Source organism: Cynocephalus volans, chromosome 5 (genome assembly GCF_027409185.1).
Source record: "Cynocephalus volans isolate mCynVol1 chromosome 5, mCynVol1.pri, whole genome shotgun sequence".
NCBI lineage: Eukaryota > Metazoa > Chordata > Mammalia > Dermoptera > Cynocephalidae > Cynocephalus > Cynocephalus volans.
In genome coordinates, this window is record NC_084464.1 from 119,340,948 (window position 1) to 119,346,947 (window position 6,000).

A 6,000-nucleotide genomic window follows, 5' to 3' on the forward strand; every position below is an offset into this window, starting at 1 on the left:
ATCTATCTTCCAAGGATAACATTCTCTGTGAGAGAACAGAATATACCAAGGGAGCAATGTGACCTGAAGTGATAATTATCTACAATGGTATTCAGCTTTTCTTATGATTTTTTAATAAACTTCTAAAAATAGTTGTAGATTTACAGAAAAATTGCAAAGATATACAGTTTCTATATACTCCACATCCATTTCCCCCAGTTATTAATATCTTACATTAGCACAGTACATTTGTTACAATTAATGAGAAAATATCGATATATTATTATTAACTAAAATGTTCAGAATGCCTTAGCTTTTCCTCCAATGTCCTTTTTCTTTTTCAGAATCTGATCCAAGATACCATGTTACGTTTAATCATCCTGTCTCCTTAGGCTACTCTTGAAAGCTGGACATCATGTATCAAGTAGTAGGAACTAAGGAAAATAGGCCTTCAGTGTGAGAATTTATATTAATTGGTCTAGAAGTTGGGCTATGTTAGTTTGCTGTTGCTATAGGTGTCAGAGTTTTAAAATTGCTCTAGTGACCTTGTTTTTGTCTCCTCGACTTGGGGCTTTCCTGAGTACTCTCCCTCCGCGATCGTCTGTGCCTTATAGTTCTTTCAGCTGCAATCCATTGTTATTATGCTCATGCTGAAGCCCTGTTGGTATTATGATAAGGTATGGAAGAGAGATAGCATTCTTTAATCTTGTCATTAAATCTCGATCTTTTGGTGAGCCTGTGTCTCAGGGCTATGATGTTTCCAAGTATTTCTCCAGTGGTGTAGGTTCACACCCCACCTCACCCTGGCCCCTGCTCCCTGATCCCTTCTCTTGCTGTAGTAGTGCCAATCTATTTCCCTGCAGTCCTGATCCGTGTAGACTATGTTTTTCCCCATGAGGTGAGTCCATTCAACAAATATTTATTTAGCACCTGTTCCAGGTACTACTTTGACACTAGGGGAATAATTTAGTATTGGGAAAATAATTGATGTCTTAGGATAAATTGGGAATAATATCTGGAATGATGTCCTTGATTAGGAGATAGAGAGTGTGATCCAGCTTACAAGTGGAGAGACTGGCTTCAGACGGTAGCTTGTACAGTTGGTCGTGGGAGCTTGTAACAGGAAGGAAGACAATATGTCGGCTCAGATGCAAATAGGTTGCTTGATTTGGCTTTATGAGGTACTAAAGCCAGGAAAGTCATCAGAAACTGAGACAGCTTCTCTCTCTCTCTCTCTCTTTCTCACTCTCTCTCTTTCTCTCTCTCTCTCCTTGTTTGTGTCATTCTCCAATCTCTCCAAAGTCTGATGTTCAACACCTAGGCAGGCATACCATAGCAAACAGCTGCCCTATAATTCTTTTAGGTCCTCAGTTTAAGAGCTTAAATTTGCTGTATCTCATATCTCAATTACAAAGTTCTGGAAGAGAGGACTGTACAATTTTGCAATCCGAGGTCAGGTGTCTATCACTGTTTCACTTATCTATAGCTAGTAATTTGCCCCATTGTCACTTTGCAGGGATTGTGAAGACTGACTCTGAGAAGCTCATATGAACAGGTTCTGAAAAGTCACATGGAACTGGCGGGAACCGGGGGGAGGGAATGATTTCAATGTCTACCAAATGTAGGTGTACGGTATGCATGTAAAACATCCAAAGTTAATGTATAAATTTCATTTAACATCCTTAAAAAATATAGTTCTGCTCAAGTGAATTTAGGATTTGGTTTTGAAATTAAGAACTCAAGAATAGGGAAATTACAGCAGTCTCTCCTTATCTATGGGGGATACAGTCTAAGACTCCCAGTGGATGCTTGAAACTATGCACAGTACTAAACCCTATATATATACTACTTTTTTTCTTGTATATACGTATCTATGATAAAGTTTAATTTATAAATTAGGCACTATAAGAGATTAACAACAACTAATAATAAAATAGAACAAATATAACAATATACTTTAATAAAAGTTACATATATGTGGACTCTCTCAAAATATCTTGTACTATACCATGGGTAACTGAAACCACAGAAGGCAAAACCACAGATAAGGGGGGACTACTGTATAGATTAAATTATAGTTTAAATTATTGGTGCATACAAAGAATGATTACATTTTGAAATGATGAATATGCTAATTATCCTGATTTGATCGTCACATATTGTACACAAATACTGATAGTCAACTCTGTACCCCACAAATATTGTTTCAATAAAAAATTGGTGCATAGTTTTAATGATCATAGTTTATAATCATTGGTGTTTCTTCTCATTGATTTTGAATTCCTTTCTCAAGAATATAGCTGATTAAGCATTGCCAGGTGAATTCTATAGTGCGGGGGATGAACCGTGGCCCTGCAAGTATGTACCGAAGCAATTCCTCTTTCACTACTGGTCCTTTTACCATATTCCAAAATGTTTTTTTCAAAGCTAGTCTTTCAGCCCAGGTGGCAACTGTTATGCTTGATGACCACTTAAGACAAAAATGAATGCCGTGTTTTGCTCTAACACTGGCTAACAATGGCTGAATTATTTAGACAGTTGGAACACTCTGTTGGGACTATTACCAAAAAGTTTTCGTTCCTTTGGCAAAAAGCAAAATTGCACAAAGCAGTAAAATGCCATAGGATAAAACTTCTATTTTAGGTTTATGAATATTAATTTCTTTAATTATTAAGTCTTATAATTTGGCAGTCTAGCCAGAAAAAAATGTACCTTAAGTTTAGAAAACTGCCTTCATTTGTTAAGAGCCCCAAATGTGAACAGAAGTGGGGAAATAGCTTTTTTTCTGTCAGTATGTTTGTTGGTACATATGGCTCCCAATTATCCCCTAGTATCTGTCCTCCCCCCGCTTTTTTAGTGATAGAGCCCTCAATTTTTATGTAGGCACAGGCAGTAGGAATAAAGAGTACATTTTCCAGTCCACATTCCTTGCAGCTGGATGTGACTATACGTAAGTTCTTATGCAAATCTACAAGGAGATTTCTCTAATAGAAGCCTCTGTCCTCTTTACTTCTTTTTGCCTTACTGGCTGGAATTTGGATGGGATGGCTAAGCAGCCAAATTGGACCATGAAATGGAAGCTATAAAGTGAGGATGCATAACTGCAAAATAGAAGGAGCTTGGGTCCCTAACACTTCTGAGCTCTCATATTTGCAGCAGACCACTTTGTTCCTGTACCAGTTATATTGCTAGAGTAATACTGAGTAAGAAATGGCCACAAAACTTTAGTGGCATATCAAAATAAATATTTATTTCTCACACACATGTGGGATTCAGCTGATCTGATGCTGGGCCCCCTCATGCTTCTTGGGGTCAACTGGGAGTTGGCTGATCTAGGCTAGGTTCAAATGGGGCAATTGTCATTACTCAGTTCTGCTCCATGTGCCTTTCATCCTACAGCAGACCAGCTGGGCACATCCTTCACATGAAAATGACAGAGGCTAAACAAGCAACTTGAAACATGCCAAACCTCTTATACTTTACACTTGGAACTAGAACACCAGTACTTCTGCCTCATTCTATTGGCCAAAGCAAGTCACAAGACCAGCCTGGATTCAAGGAAATAGATTCCACCTCTTCAGTGAGAGCAATTGCAATTTATACAACAAAGGGGTTGGTATCAGGAGGAAAGAAGAATAGGGGTGATTTTTGCAATCTTTCACATTTTCAGGCTTCTTTTATGTAAGGGACAAACATCTTTTAGATAACAAGATATTATAATTTAGTTTAGTTTTTGTTATGTGTAGCTGACTCTAATCCTAATTGATTTATTGAGCTCCTACTGGAATGTGAGCTCCATGACTGTGACAGATACTGTAGTTTGACTCACTCAGTTCCCATTTCAATTCTTTTTAACTTGACTGCTAGAACTATAAAGACTGAAAAGTTAAAAATCTACATTTTCACACTCCCTAGCAGCCAGGGTAGTGCAATCTATCTATCGTTCATTAAGTTGAGCCACTTATACTTGATTTGGAAGAGGCCACGTGCAGCATGGCGTGTTGGCTATGCACAGAAAACTGTGTCTCCTAGCATGAATGATGGCAGAGGTGCCCCTCTGAAGCTATGGTAAAGATTCTGACTTGGCATATCGAGGGAAGGGGAAGCACAGTTGCATTTCACCATCTAGGTCCGGTGGTATCTTTTGGCTTTTCTCCTGGCTGCTCTATTCTTGACTGTGTCCTCAAATGCAATATTCGAACACTCCAAAATATTCTGTAAACTGCATAATATTTTCTAAAAGACCTTGTTCCTCATAAACCAGCTGGAAGGAATTCTATTGTCTGCAATTATTTTCAGAAAAGACCAAAGATCTGATCAATTATATTAGCACATTTGCTGAGATGCCATTTTTATGGATCTTCAATTAAAATGTTGCAGACATTTATTTTTAGTTAAGGATAGAGATAAGAATACTTCATAAAGAAGTACATTTAAGAAACATCTTTGAGTTTTATTTATTTAAAAAATATTTCTTTGGCTAGCAAGAAAAATGACATCACAAAGTGGAACATGATTAAAGTATCATGAAGTGAGATAATTAGTATTTCAAATGTGTTTTTTAGTAGTTATTTTCTATATACATAAAGCATAAAGATCAAACTCTGTTTTAACTATTGTTCCTTTTTTTCTACATGGCCATTTTTACATTTTGAACAGATTTTTATCTCACACAGAGCACTGATAAACATGAAAATATTGGAAACATTTACTCTGAGTGATCTTTCTGCTATGGGTAAAAGTTTTTACATAAGTAAAGTAAGCTGATTTTTGGCTGGCCAATTAGCTCAGTTGGTTAGAGCATAGCCGTATAACACCAAGGTCACAGGTTTGGATCCCATACTGGCCAGCCACCAGAAAAACAAATAAAAATAGTCAGCTGCTTTTTAAGACATTTTTGTTTATTTTTGCATAAATGGATATAAATTCACAGGTAACATGTAATTGTCACAGGACTAAGTGCAGACTTATACATATAAGCTTACACCGGGTTTCTCAGCATCAGCACTATTGACATGTGGGTTGGATGATTCATTGCTGTGAGGGGCTGTCCTGTGCATTGGGAAACATTTAGCAGCAATGTTGGTTTCTACACACTAGATAGCCAAAAACACAAAACCTTCCAAGTTGTGACAATCAAAAAATGTCTCCAGATACAGGCAAATATTCCCTGTGGGGCAAAATCATCCCCATTGGGAATTATTGATTTACACAGACACATAAAACATGGGAGCAATTTCTAAGGAAGCATTTAACAATATTTTTCAAGACCTTGAAGAACAACTTAGTACATGAAATATTCACCATAGACAGCACATCTTAGCATCATATCAAGGGCTTGTAATGAAATGGATGCATCCTTCTACTTTTTTACTCTATTGTATTAGTGATATGAAGTTTGCTTTTCTTCATATCAGAGCTAAATAAGCAGGCTGTCAACTTGATAAGGACAAAATAATCCAGAAATGATTACAATGAAACAATAAAATAAACTAGAGGTACATAGCAATTACCTATGATTCATTTTTGAGCCTATAGTGTTTTTATTTTAATTCCTGGGGACACTCTTAACAGTTAGAATCTGATCCTAGGGTGGAATTAAACATTATTTTTTTCTGTTCTCAGAAGCTGAAAAGAAAAATGACTTTTTACCTGAGTTCCATAGCCCTTGGGGTGTACTGTCACCATTGTTTGTTTATATGCTCTATGATCTCAGTCAGGGAGTATTTCAGGGTTGCTGGAGAAATTTCAAAACCTTAGAAATAATAATTAATTTTTAAAATACCCTGTCAAAATAATTTTTTTCTGACTCAACAAACTCTTGTTTCAAACACAACATCAAGAATTCTCTGCACTCCAGAGGAAGGCAGCAAGATGGCAGAATAGGAAGTTTCAGGTTTTACTCCTCCCACCCACCAGAGAGTTCAACTATCAACTACCCACAGACCAGGACATCTTTTTGAAAACCTGCAAACTTAGAAACAAGCCTGAGACACCTTTATGGAACATAGAACTGAATGT

The 6,000-nt window shown here is 36.9% G+C and overlaps 1 pseudogene; it reads right to left on the reverse strand.

Moving 5' to 3' along the window:
• The window catches only part of LOC134379140 (small ribosomal subunit protein uS12-like), a 44,570-nt pseudogene extending 38,903 nt beyond the window's left edge, over positions 1-5,667 (reverse strand).
• Between the last annotated feature and the right edge of the window lie 333 nt (positions 5,668-6,000).